This window comes from Pan paniscus, chromosome 11 (genome assembly GCF_029289425.2).
Source record: "Pan paniscus chromosome 11, NHGRI_mPanPan1-v2.0_pri, whole genome shotgun sequence".
NCBI lineage: Eukaryota > Metazoa > Chordata > Mammalia > Primates > Hominidae > Pan > Pan paniscus.
In genome coordinates, this window is record NC_073260.2 from 94,433,632 (window position 1) to 94,448,953 (window position 15,322).

The 15,322-nt window shown below is 32.8% G+C and overlaps 1 non-coding gene across 1 annotated transcript; it reads left to right on the forward strand.

Moving 5' to 3' along the window:
• The first annotated feature begins 3,108 nt into the window (after positions 1-3,108).
• LOC112440920 (small nucleolar RNA U13) lies at positions 3,109-3,211 on the forward strand. Its single transcript, XR_003028908.2, has one exon. It is a non-coding gene; the product is annotated as a small nucleolar RNA U13 (small nucleolar RNA).
• The last annotated feature ends 12,111 nt before the right edge of the window (positions 3,212-15,322 follow it).

The window sequence follows — 15,322 nt, forward strand, 5'->3', positions numbered from 1 at the left end:
CTGAAATATCATATTTGAGAATGATGTTCATTTATTTTGATATTACAACACACTTCTAAGGAACTAAGTCCAATTTTATGGAGGCAATGCTTACAAAACTCTCTTGGGATAACTTCCCTGGTACCTGGCTTATAGTCTATCAAGTCTTAGGGATGCATTATGAAAATAATTCTTGGAAGGTCTAGTAACCTTGTGATATTTTGGGAACTTCAGAAAGAAAGGAATTTTCCCACATTTATAGCAACTATATGCATTATCTTGTGGTAAATTTTTGGCTTGTCTTTCTAGCTTCAAGAGGCTTTTCAAAGCCTAATCTGAGATTCCTTATTACAACTTTCAATAAAGTAAATTTAAGAAAGCCTATATGGCAAATATGACAGTTTTATGTATAAACTTGGCCAGGATATATTACCCAGTAATTTGATCAAACATGGATCTTGATGTTGCTGTGAAGGTATTCTGTAGATGTGGTAAACATTTATAATCGGTTGACCTTAAAAGTAAAGGAGAGTACTTCCCTTCTCGCTTCATTTCATTCATTTCATCTTCCATCGCTGATACCCTTTCTTCCAGTTGATCGCATCAGCTCCTGAGGCTTCTGCATTCTTCACATAGTCCTCGAGCCTTGGTTTTCAGCTCCATCAGCTCCTTTAAGCACTTCTCTGTATTGGTTATTCTAGTTATACATTCTTCTAAATTTTTTTCAAAGTTTTCAACTTCTTTGCCTTTGGTTTGAATGTCCTCCCGAAGCTCAGAGTAATTTGATCGTCTGAAGCCTTCTTCTCTCAGCTCGTCAAAGTTATTCTCCATCCAACTTTGTTCCGTTGCTGGTGAGGAACTGCCAGCAGGTTTATAAAATCACCTGTCCTCTCATTTTAACTCCCAGAGAGATGGGCTGGTGTATTTGTTTCTGACTTTGTTGGGGAGTATGTAGCTGAGAATGGATGTTAGATAAGTATCTTTCTAGATTATTGAAACACTTTATTGGTACTCAAAACCTGCATTTTAGTTCTAGTCACTCTCCTGTTGTATTAGTTTATTTTAGAAATTATTTTATTATTTTATATTTGCTGAATATTTTATTGGTTTTCAGTGTTTCTTCCTATAGTTTATAAGGAATTTAGAGTTTGTTTTCAGTAACCTTCACAACTCTAATTCATCTAGAGTTCCCAGTAAAATTGTGACAATGCCCATATTACTTTTTAGAAAAGCAATGAAAAAGAGCTGAAATGCCTCCTGACCATTTTCCAAACTGATTTATCTAAAAGCCACACAAATGAACACATTTCCCAGAGAAATCAAGTTTCTTATAAGAGATATCTGGCACTGACATATTATTCAATAAAACTAAGTACTTCCTAAGGCAACCTATCTAGAACATTTCTCAAGAGGACTACATTACTAACTGCTGAAAGAATCCTCCGCAAAGTAAACAAGTTCACAAAATCAAGAATAGCAATGAAAACATATCTATATCTATTGGTGCTTTGTTTTAAAGTCAGGATTAAATACAAAAACTTACTTACATTGCAAGCATGTCTTTATGTATTCAGGTGCATATTATATTGTGCCTTATTTCCAATTTTGTTACCGATTTAGAAATATAAAGATTATAGTTTTTATATTTATTTTTTAACTTTTTTCTGTTGAAAATGTATTTGTTTAACATGATTGTATGTTTTAGTGTCAAATATTAAGAATCTGATTTTAAATAGGTATTCTTTTGAATATTTTAAATGATTATTTATTAGAATATAGACGCTGCTTTTTATTTATATCATTAAAAATATGGAGTGTAGTGCACTTTATTAATTGAGAAGGAACTGCAACAATAATTACAAAATAATGTATTAAATTAAATTGGGAGCAAATGTATGCACATGTGTAATAGAGACAGAGAATGGAAGCAAGTAGGAAGTATAAAAATTGCTTGCAAAGTGTCTTAGTTTGGGCTGCTATAACAAATTACCATAGAGTGAGTAGCTTATAAACAATATTAATTGATTTCTCATAGCTCTGGAAGCTAGAAGCCAAAGATCACGGTGCTATCATAGTCAGGTTCTGTTGAGAACCCTCTTTCAGCTTACAGCCTGCTGTCCTTTCATTGTATTCTCACAGGCTGGAAAGAGAGTAAGAAAGCTTTCTGGGGTCTCTTTTATATGAGCATTAATCCCATTCATGAAGACCCCACCCTCATGACCTAAATTTACATCTGTAAGTTTCTATCTCTCAAAACCATGAAACTTGGGGTTATTTCAACATATGAGTTTTGCAGGGAAGTAAACATTCAATAGATAACGTGGAGGTTAACAAAAATCTGGTGAGTGTTATTTGACTGTTATTTCTGGGAATAGCATTGTAAATAAACTAAAAAATAAAATGCTTTCTACATCTTTTCATTAATAAATGAGATATTTTCTATATTTTCTAGAATATTCATGACACACTGAGTATTCTACCAAGAATCTGTAATTGCATACGATAGGAATATGAATATTTTTGTTTCTCGTCTTTAGTATGAAATTAGTAACATTTGATTTTCATGGATATGTGCTTTTTATATAAAACAATATTGAGGACTCTTCCTATTATCAAGAAATTTCTGTCTAGATTCTAGGACTAAAGAAAAAGAGAGATATCATAAATAATCAGTTTTCCTGGACATTGTTAAAGAAGCATTTGAAACAGTTGTGCCACTTCAAAGCATTGTCCTAACAGTTCCCTTCCCTCCCAGACTAACACAGACCCTTAGTCTACATAAGAAGAGTGAGAAAAAATCCTCAGGGTCATGAGTTATCAACATAACACAAGGGAAATTGAGAAATTCCAAGAAAATTACTTACGGCAGTTGGGGTTTAGGTTGCTTCATGTTGGGTGAAGCCAGCATGTGCTTAGACAATGGACCTGTGATAGTTGCCTATGCAGATGTGAGCAGGCAGGAGCCAGGACTGACATGGTTAGGTTCTTGGTATTTCTTTTCTGTCTTATTTAAAGTTAACCTGCTCTTTCTTTCCTCATTCCATTGAGATTTAAATTTACAATGTGATGGTCACTTCTAAATTAATGAAAAAGATGTGTAAATAACCATGACTAAAGGACTGGAGGAGGATCCTTTTGTAGTTCATAAGTGTGAAGATTAGGTTTTCACATTTGTGTGTGAGACGTATCTCCCTCAAACATTTTATGACATCGGCATATTATCCTTCCGATGTAAAAAGAAAAAAAAGTACTAGAGGAAATACACTTGTCTAGTAATATAGAAGTAGACCTGGCCATCTCAAATCATGTAAAAAAAATAGAAATTAATAAATCAACTAAAGTTTACATTGTTTTTTATTTTCTGGTCATACACTTGTCTCATATTTTTTGTCTTCAAAAACATTCTCAGAGACAAGTACATTTAGAGATGATCTCAGAATTGTTTGTATAGAAATAGAAAGTGAGAATCTTATTATCAAGAGGATTTGCCATACAATTGTTATGGAACTCTTACTAATATAAGACTTACACTTTATAACAAGCTACGATATTTCCTACTACAAAGTATATTTTCAAACAATAACTTTCTAGCTTTCTGGCCCTTTGACATGAAAAGAATCAAGAGAAAAAAGTTTCTTGTTACATCCTATTTTCTATTCTTTGATTTTGTTTCATTTTTTCCTGAGTGCACACTGGGCATGAGGCCTTTCTCACATTTTAAGATTAAATAAATTGAAAAAATATCTTTTCTTAACAATAAGTTGAAGTGAGAAACTAATTTTTCACTCTAACATGTAAATCTTTATCTTTTATGTTTAAAATTTATTTTTATTCTCTCAATTATGGAAATATATATCATGATATCTGCATGCATTGAATGAGATGCAGTGAAATAAATAATTTTCTTTGAATTGTGTATCATATGCTTTGATGTCAGTGAGAAGTCTTGTGCTCTTTTCCACATCTTGACTTTGCCATTTATACAGCTTACAGTTGTAGTTCACAATTACAATAACAGGAGAAATAACATGATTCTTGCTGTGGTCATTGTTATTGAAGTGTTTTTCAACAACTTATCATTAAACTTGAGGAAAAGCTTTGTGTTTTTCTACATTTTATTTAACTTTCAATATGCTATAAAAACCCCGACAGATGATAGATATTAACTTCTATCAACAGGAATTCTTCACATGGAAATAAGTGGCTAATCAGAACAACAATCTGTATGTATTACTACCATCACAAGTGAAACTGTAGGTATTTTAGTTGACAAGTTTGACCTACTGGATTCTAAGATTAAAAGTGAAATGAGGTCAAAAATATGTTGTGCTAAAGAGCACCATATATAGAACATTATCTCCAGTACTTCATTTTACAAATAATAAAAGAGGCTCAGAAATTTTAAGATTTTGTTTATAGTAAGAAAGTTAGTGCCTTAGAGAGCTCTAGGCTAGACTTCATTCACCTGCATGTTTGCCTAGCGGTTTTTCATTTTTCATGCTCTCTCAAGTATACAGAGATCAAAGCTAAATAAAGAAGCAAAAAGGACTGTAACTTACAGTGTCTCATAAATTATGTTTATATTTGAGAAAGAATAGGTAAGTTAAAATATAGATGCAAACAATTTCATAAAGCTATCTTTTCTCTAACTTTACAGAATAACAAAATCACTGAATGGTAACTTCCTCAAATTTATTTTCAATCTGCAAACATATCTACACAACCATTTTTTATTTTCTTGTTTCTTTTGGTTGCAACAGAATAGTTTCTTAGACCTGTTGAAAGCAATGGTCTCCACTTGTGCTTCTGTGTCTCATCCACAGACAAGAGTCTTCTCTGGACCCTCACTCACTTTTCTGTACACTATTCATCTTTCCCTCTCTGGAAAATCACTCCCGTGATTCTTTAAATACACTTGAGCCTCTCTCACCATAAAGGAAGTCTTTGAACACCCTACTGTTCTCAACTACTCCATTAACTAGCTAGCTCCTCTTCTTCACCGTCATCATGAAAGAATAGCATGTATTTGCTCTCTGCATGTCTTCACCGCTCATTCACGCTTAAACTATTAGAATGTGATTTACAGCACTAAACTCAAATTGCTCAGAAAGCATCAGTGGCTTCTTCATTACTACAATCAATAAAGTGTTCTCAGTGATACCCTTCCTTGATTGTGCTAGCATCTAAGAATTTTTATCATTTCTTCGTCAAACTTTCTTCTTCACTGGCATAACTCATTCTGTAATTCTGGTTGTCAATTCACATTTTTTTGGTTTCTTCTTTTTTAATGTCTTTTTTTGGGGGGCTCCACTTCTTGAACATGTGTGTTAAATATTGTTCACAGTTCTTTCGATGGACTATTTTCATTTTACATTTCCTAGATGCAGTCATTCATTACCATAGTGACTTCAATAATCATTTGATGACTTCAAATCAAACAGCTATAACATTAGTGCTGATGTTCAAATCCATACATCTAGGAATGGTTTGCCATGTCCAGCTGTTTGTTTTACAAACTACATGAACTATGATTCCAAAAATGAATACAACTTCTCCTTTTACAAAAATGCTCCTATTATTGAATACCATCTTTCTATCCTCATCATTCACACCAGCTCTTTCCACCACAATTCATATCAATAAATTACAGAGCCCCATTTTTTCAACTCCCACATATATTTTCTAACAACATAGGATACACATTTAATTCCCTAGATTAACTCAACAACTTTCTAAATAATCCCACTGCCTCTAGTCTTACTTACAACTAATCCACACTTCACAGGGAGATCAGGATGATCTTTTTAAATGCAAATGTAACCGTGTTGTTCTGCTTCATAAAATCTTTCCATGACTCTCTACTATGTTTAAGATAAAAGCCATAGATCATAGAGATAGTCTGTAAGGTTTTCTCTACACTTATGTTTCCAGTTTACCTCTTATCACTATCTCCTACTACAAAATAGAATTATTTTGTATTCTTCAGATCTTTAAATGCTTCACGCTTGCTCTCATGTTTTCTCATTCCTTATGAGTCTTGTTTGGAATATACTGTGCCCCTGTCTTTCATAGCCTATAGCCCCTATATGTTACCCTAGCAAACTGTAGTCCCTCTCCTTTAACTAGTAGTGTAACAGAGTATAATTAATGACTTGTCTGTCAACTCTAAAACATACTGTTAGCTCCATGATGTCGGGACCATGCTCTTCTCATTGTTCATTACTTAGCTCGAAAGTAGCATAGTGCCCGGCAATCATAATAGCTAAGTAAACACTGGTGGTGTAAGAGAATATTTCATCTTTGCAGCAGCAGTCAGATAATTCAAATCTATATTTGTTTTCTATTTTAGGTTGTCAAATGTGTTATGGAATATCCTTAGGAAATGAATCTGTATGGTATCTGATAGTCTCAATACTACCATGTATTATTTTCCCTCTCATGGGAAGTACATCTGACTGTTCCTAATATTTTTAATCCCCTAGTATGCTGAGGTCTCTGTGTCCAAGCTAAAAAAAAAGATGTGCCTCTCTTGTAAGTAGTAAGAATGGTCAGTATCTGAAGGTCATATGTTAACAGTTAATTTTCTTTTCTTTTTCTTTCTTTCTTACATTTTTTTTTTTTGAGATGGGGCCTCACTCTGTCACCCAGTCTGAAATGCAGTGGCATGATCTCAGCTCACTGTGACCTTGCCTTCTAGGCTCAAGTGATCCTCCCACCTCAGTGTCTCCCATGTAGCTGGAACCACAGGCATATGTCACCATGCCCAGCTAATTTTTCTGTTTTTGAAGAGACGGGGTTTCACCATGTTACCTAGGCTGGTCTCGAACTCCTGAGCTCAGGTGACCCACCCATCTTGGCCTCCCAAAATGCAGGATTACAGGTGAGCCACCATGCCTGGCCTCAAGAGTTAATTTTTTATAATTATTATATCACAACAAAAAAGCTGTTTATTCCAAATTTCTCTTTGAACACTTTACTTAGTTTTTTCACACTAAGTTAAGAAAAAACCTACATAGCCTCTGTAAGTGTAAATAAGAACATATGTGTGTGATAGGGTAAGTGGAAGTCAACATGTGCCTTTAATTTTCACCCAAAATGAAAATATACAATATTTGACAAATCAACCTCTAAATGAGTTTCCAACTACCAACTCTTAACAACAATGTCTAGGGTCATCTTATATCAAATAACAGACAAGATCTTCTCTTCTTCATCTCCATCACTGAGTAAATGATCAAATCTGTAGTCCTGATTTGGAAATTTAAGTTTCCCACCACAGGTGAAAGTCCAAAGTTCAAATATAATAAATAGAATCTCATTCTCTTGCTGTCTCACTGTATCATTGGGATTTTTAAAAATCTAAATTTATTCTAATTCAGAGCAAAGAGATATGTCCGCTTCATCATACTCTACATAACACTAACCTTTTATTGCAAAGTCTTTTAGTTATGTCATTTTTATACTATGAAAATCGTTCACAGATTACTAACTCAAGAACAGACGGGGAACGCAAATTTGTGTTTTTTTCTTTCACACTAATTATAAAGGTCATTCTCCAAAACAATGTATCTTTTTTCTTTCAATTTTAATGAAGGAAAGCCCAGAATATTACAAATACAGTAGTTTAAAAATGTGCAAAGTTATCTCTTTGATATCAAGTACCATTCAGCAAATATTTATACGATACTCAACTAGTTTAAGCAACTGTTAGATTGTTATGTTGTCAATTTAAAGAAATATTTGTTTTCTACTGTGGGTTTTCTAGTCCAGAGGGAGGATGTGATGTGAAAACCAAATTACAGGATTACAACTTGAAAAAGTATCAAGAAATACAGTAATAATAATTGTTGCTGACATTTGTTGAACACTTACTAAACATTTTACTGAATGTATATAAAGTTGTGCTGCCAGATTTTAGTTTAAAATTGTGGCAAGGAATAATTGATATTTATAAAAATAGCAAGTATACTTTTCCACAATTGCTTTGAATTTATAGCCAAAGAAATATGCTTAAAGAGGATAAGTGATTTGCCCAATATTTTAGAGGTTGTGAGTTGACAAACCATGATTTTGGCCTTGGAAACTTGCTGTACAACCTCTATTAATCATTTAAATTACTTAACTACTTAATCATTTTAACTTAGTAAATTAATTTTCATCTGATCTTTTTGTTGTTAGTAATTTGAAAGTTTTATGTCAAGTTTGGAACTTCCTTTACTCTATTATCATTAAGTGTCTTTGACATAGCAATGATATTATTGTATTGCCTTTGTCAACTACCAGCTGACTTTTATCTACGTTTTGTCTTATGAGACAGTAGAAGTATGTCTAATTCATCTTTACATGGCAATCTTAATATGGCAACTGAAATAAAGGGGCTGCTCAATAAATACCTGGTGGAAAATGAGTTTTATTAGAAATATCTGCTTTAACTTTGTTAAACCCATCCTTCCTTAACCTCTTCTTTCTTCCTAACAACAGATAAAATAAAAATAAGTATATAAATCTAAGTACGAGAATCATTTGATAATTTTTAAGTGAATCTGGGGCTTTGAGAAAAAAAGAGCCAAGAAAAATATTAAAGAAAAGAAAATAGACACATTGAGACCAAGGGGTGATATATTTAACATTTTGACTTTTGGAAGGCTTGTTATATTATAGAAGCAAATGAATTGATAAACAATATAGTCTAATCAAATTATTATAGAATATTTTCAGTAAACAAGGGGTAGTTTAAATGCTTCTAAAAAATTTCATCAGCACTTTCTGTGTTTGTGTATGTGTTTAAATATTTTTTCATTTCATTAAAACATAAAATCTAAGAAAAATAAATAAATTATTAGAAAATAAGATATCATTACATCTGCATTTTCAGGCTTGTGGTATATTCAGTTAATTTCTGACCTCTATGTGCCTCTCTATAATGACCATTGACAACAGAAACTACCCTCCCTCCAAAGGTAATAAAAGAATGTGATTGCTCTCTCTTTTCTCTTTCTACACATTTATAAACTTTGTCTCCTTCTACTATCTCACAGTTGCTCGAAATATAAGCTCTGCTTTTTTACTTACCCGTAGACATATGAGTCAAGTTTAGGAAGAAGGGTTATGTCAAAAGGAAAAGGGGAGGAGCAAGATGAAGGTAATCTAATGAAATAGTTTCATCCCCTTACCACCATTGAGCCCATTGTGTGTTTTTAAATAATTTCATACAGTTTATGTGTCATCTCTTTATTTTTATTCTCTCCTTTCCCAGACTAGTGTTTTTATAAATAAGAGCCCTGACTCACCAGTGGGCCAGGAGTGATCTGCTTGTTAGACCATGAAACATTCATTTTGCTTAAAAAAGTATTTTATTATTACATATACGTAAGGGTTATTGTCTAATAACTTACCTAATAGGATGTTACTTAACAAAGCAGAAATGTTTTCCTAGTCCTAGCCACAAAAACTAAAGTGAAGTAGAGAAAAGTAGTTTGGAGCTAAACAAACAACTCATCAACTGAATTATATGCAATATTTTAATTTTTTTTAAATTTTCCTCACTGCTCCACTAGCTATACATTTCTAAAAAAGGAAAGAAAAAATGTGGTTCCATTGAATATCTAAAGGTCTTGAGATGTTGTTATCTTTTAGAAAATGTGAAGCTTTATTCATGTCACTCTTGAAACACTACAAAAATGTTCTTTTTTTCCATATCTCCAGTCATATTTCACATATATTGATCAATTGGGGTATGACTTTAGGTTAATAATAAACATAAAAAAACTTAAATACATATATTAAAAATGCATCACACATTTGTCTCTTAATCTAAATTTAATTAGCTGCAGTGCAGGATATTGAGTCATCAACTGTATCATTTACATGCATTTGGCATTGTTATCTGTATAAAATTATTTTGTAGTTATATTTTTGGAATGTGTATTTTTGGCACATAAATTTCACATCTGGAATAATATCAGTTGGAATAGTTTACTAGGTAAGAAAAGCCTAAGATTATAATAAAAGAATTATAATTTGGTGTGATTGTGACTTTCAATATATCATTCGTATTTATCCATTGTTTTGAAAAGGATAATTTATGTTTATTAACAAATCAATTAATTTAAAAAGAATATTTTCAAATTTACTTTAGTTCTTGCTATAGAGAATCAAAGGGACATTAGGGACTTGAAATTCCTTTTGTATCTATGCAGAGCCTGCATTTTCCATGCAATACGCACTAGTGAGAATTTTCTTTTTTTTTTATTTTATTATTATTATACTTTAAGTTTTAGGGTACATGTGCACAATGTGCAGGTTAGTTACATATGTATACATGTGCCATGCTGGTGTGCTGCACCCATTAACTCGTCATTTAGCATTAGGTATATCTCCTAATGCTATCCCTCCCCCCTCCCCCCACCGCACAACAGTACCCAGAGTGTGATGTTCCCCTTCCTGTGTCCATGTGTTCTCACTGTTCAGTTCCCACCTTTGAGTGAGAATTTTCAACATATGCAAATACTGGGGTTCAGCAATTTGTAGAGTTGCTTCAATTGTTCAATTAACCATGCTTCTGAAGCTTTCCAATGTGCTCTTCTGGAGATCTGAGATTTCAGTCTGAAAAATTAACCACCTGTTTTAACTAAAATTCAGCAAAGAATGCATACCATTATAATATTAAAGAAACAATAGTAAATGGGGAGGATAAAAGATAGTTTGAATTTTAAAGGACATATAACTTAGTCTAATTGAAAATGAAATGCAAATTACATGGTCCTATTCTGACTCACCAACATAGAAAAGAAATTGAAATGTATGTAGTAAAGTGCTTGTCATTTATTTAAAAATCATTTTAGCAAGGGTTCCTTACAAAAGCTGGAATACCCATTAACATAGTCAGTAAAAATAACACAAGAAGAAACATCATGTGGAATAAAAGACTAATCAAAATTAAGAGGTACACTAATGATTATATGAAATAACTCAGCAGTTGAAAGTTTCATGTTACAAATTTAATACTAGAGCCATAATTAGAAAAGTTGGTGATTGAACATATAAATCTTTTTTAAAAATAATTGGGGAATCAATATATGATGGAAATGCCAGTTTGATTGCAAAAGTAATTGAAAGGCAAAAGACGACGTATGGAATTTTAAGGTAAGATAGTAAAGTCCAATAACAGCATATTGTTTTACAGTGAGTAAATGCAAACAAATAAGGAAAAGCCTAGAAAATGTTCAACAACAACAACAACAAAAATAACAAAGAGGTAAAATTTTATACAATACATTTCTAAACCTAGCAGTGAAAGAGGTTGCTACTGGGGTCGGCATACAATTCTATCTTCACTTTCCTCTATGTCTCTCTCAAAAAGTATACATTTTAAAAATAGAAACACCGTGAAAATTGATGTGAATATATTCATATTCATACAGAAACACACTGAAGGATAAGATAGTAGCTAAACATGAAAATAAATAAAAATCTCAAAGAGTAAGTTTTTCCACCAATTAATTTAATGGAGCTCAGCTAATGCCTTCTGGCCAATCATAAATGTAATGAAGGCTAACAAAAAAAATCAGACTATCCCTAGCTACGAAGAAAACCTTAGCAACATAAACCAATAAAAGAATAAAAGACAACATAATAAAAGAAAGTAGAAATTTAGGAAGCAAGAAATACATTGGAATTCCCAGTGAGGGTGCCTTTCCCCCAGGCCTCTCTACTGTAGCAGTAAACAAGACAGGGACCCAAAACTATAAGTCCTAATTTTACGCTTTTCTTTTGAATTTATGAGTGAAAATGACAGCTGATGAAAGAAGATATTTAAAATTCAGAAACAATATCCAAAGTTGATACTTTGCCAGGTTCCAAAATCTAATGGACTTCTCTATAAAAATAAAAGACAGTTTTAATTCAGTTGGGTAAACCTAATATATGGTTCATTTAATAAAATAAGAGATTGAAAAATATACCTAGGTTCACCAACCAAGATTAGTCACTGCCACCTAAAAATAAATACAACTTAAGAACACAAAATCAATCTTTAAGTTATATTTCTATAGAGAAGATAAACAGCTCCCAAAGCAGTGAGGAGGGAGTCAAATAAAGTCACAGAAAACACAATACTATTTGATGTAATTTACTTATTTGAAAAACATGGAGGAAGATAAAGGAAAAAATATGGCAACATTAAAAGGGAAATTCTACTTAACAAAAAAAGGAGAAAAGAAGCATAGCAAGTACAAGTAGTGAGAATTAATTTTTGAATTAAATTATCATACAGAGTATTAAATTTACACCTAGATGCCCAGTGCTGTAGCTGGAAACAATAAGAATATAAACTTATTGAGTACAGGTATATCATTGGATCATATGAGTCAGTGTTTGCTAAGACTCAAACACACACATACAAAGAAACACACAATATACATTCATTGGCAAAAAGAAGTAATCATGTATTTCTCATGTGTTTGCAAGTCATCTGGGGTCCCTTTGCTGATATAAACTGATATTGGATATATGATTTTAGACTACAGGTTCAGTTCTTATTTACTCCCTGTATCTCTTCTGCCCCTTGAACCAATAGGCTAACCAGGGCATGCTTATGTAATGGCAATGGCAGAAGCACAAGAGAGCAAGCCATAATGTGTGAGTACATCTCTATCCTTAGCTGGGCATAATAATCCCTAGCTGGTTACCAATATCCCATTGGGAAAAGCAAATCTCATGACCAAAATATGTTAAGGGGCTCAGGCTACACTGTACGTCTGTGACATTAACAGCAAAGCTATATGACAAAGGAATTGGATACAGAAACAGGAGAAGAATTGAAGTCAATAATGTAATCTACCATAATATCATAGATAAAATGTTAAAGTGAGATCATGAGAACTACAGAAATATATATAAATGTATTTATAAAGGACAAAAACACCATTTACAACTAAAATAATATTTCTAGAGTAGCATGGAATCAAATGGAGGACTGAAAACTAAATTGTAAACACAGAATAGCTTACGATACAGTGAAATCAAAGCAAAAAGACAATGAAATGATGAGGCAACAAAATATGTAGAACAAACATTATGCAACATAGCTATAAGTGATGTTCACAAGGAAGTAAAATCAACATATTATATTAAAAATCTATGTCTTAAAACATGCCCCCAGACAATAGACAAAATGGACTCCCTATAGCTAACTCAGGTGGTCAAAGCTAAAACAGAATTAGGCGGCCATGGCTGGGTGAGGGAGAGTTCACACACTCTGTGTCCTCAGAAAAATATTGTAAAAATGTCACAGGTCTTCCCTTTCTAAAGTCAAGCCAAACTAGTTCCTGTTTCCTTGCCAAGATAAACTATGGCCAGAAACCCCTGCCCCAACCAGCCATTTGAAAGAAACATCTGACAGACTTCTGGCTTCTAATGTGGAAATTCCAATCTGGTCAATGATTTCAACCAATCGGAGCTGAACAAGTTTGAAATTTTCATTTACATGAAAGGATTTGATCGAGAACCAGGATGAGAACTTTCCCTGTTTGAGCCAGACCCTCCCTATGGTCTTCTGAGAGCACATTTTCACTTATACTAGAGGCTGTGCCTCCCCAATCTGAAGACTGCATTCTTTTATAGAAAATAAAGCTTTCGCTTTTTCTCTGAACATCTCATATTTCTTTTTCAAGGTATTCAAGGTTATAATGAAAGGGAAAAATCTACTAAATAAAGTAATAACAAAATAACATGTCTCGAAGATTGTAAAGCACAATTGTACAAAAGACATTAACATAAAATAACAAAAACTCAGTTCCATACTGTTTTGATTACCATAGCTTTGAAGTATATTTTGAAATCTGGTATTGTGTGCTTCCAGTTTTGTTCTTTTTTGGTCAGGCTTGCCTTGGCTATTCGGAGTCACTTGGGACTCAATACAAATTTTAGGAATACTTTTTCTATCTCTGTGAAAAATGTTATTGGAATGTTAACTGTTATGTGTAGAATACTTTAGTTGGTATGGAAATTTTAGTTATATTAATTCTTCCAATCCATTAACACAGTATATATTTCCATTTATTTATATCTTCTTCAATTTCTTTCATCAATGTTTTATAGTTTTCCATGTACAGATATTTCATCTTCTTCATTAAATTTATTCCTAGGTATTTTTTGTAGCTCTTGTAAATGGGATTGTTTTCTTGATTTCTTTGTCAGATATTTTGTTGTTAGTGTATAGAAACACTACTGATTTTTTATGTCAATTTTGTATCCTGAAATTACTTGTTATTAGTTTGAATAGTTTTTTGTTAGAGTCTTTAGAGTTTTCTATATATAAGATCATGTCATCTGTAAACAGACACAATTTAACTTATTCCTTTCTGATCTCGATGCCTCTTATTTTATCCTTTTGTCTAATTCCTCTGGCTGGAACTTATAGTACTATGTTGAATGGGTGGCAAGAGTAGATATCCTTGTCTTAATCCTGATCTTTGTAGCAGCCCAAAAACAAACAAGTAGACTAAGGAAACAGGATAGAGAACATAGAAATAAATCCTTGGAGTCATAACCAACTCTATTGTCAATAAAGATGCCAAGAACACACCATGGGAAAAAGACAGTCTCTACATTAAATGGTGTTGTGAAAACAGGATATCCACATGCAGAAAAATTAAATTAGACCATTATTTCGTACCCTATAGAAAATCAACTGAAATCAACTCAAGATGGATCAAAGACTTAAACGAAAGACCTAGGACCATACAAATCCTGGAAGAAAACCTGGGCAATATGATTCAGGACATAGTCATGGGCAAAGATTTCATGTATAAAACACCAAAAGCAATGGCAACAAAAGCCAGAATTGACAAATGGGATCTAATTAAACTAAAGAGCTTCTGCACAGAAGAAGAAACTATCATCAGAGTGAACAGGCAACCTACAGAATGGGAGAAAATTTTTGCAATCTATGAATCTGTCAAAGGGCTAATATCTAGAATCTACAAAGAACTTAAACAAATTTATAAGAAAAAAACAAACAACTCCATCAAAAAGTGGGCAAAGGATATGAAAAGACACTTCTCAAAAGAAGACATTTATGCAACCAACAAACATATGAAAAAATTCTCATCAACACTGGTCATTAGAGAAATACAAATCAAAACCACAATGAGATACCATCTCACACCAGTTAGATTGGTGATGATTAAAAAGTCAGGAAACAACAAATGCTGGAGAGGATGTGGAGAAATAGGAATGCTTTTACACTGTTGGTGGGACTGTAAACTAGTTCAACCATTGTGGAAGACAGTGTGGTGATTCCTCAAGGATCTAGAACTAGAAATACCATTTGACCCAGCAA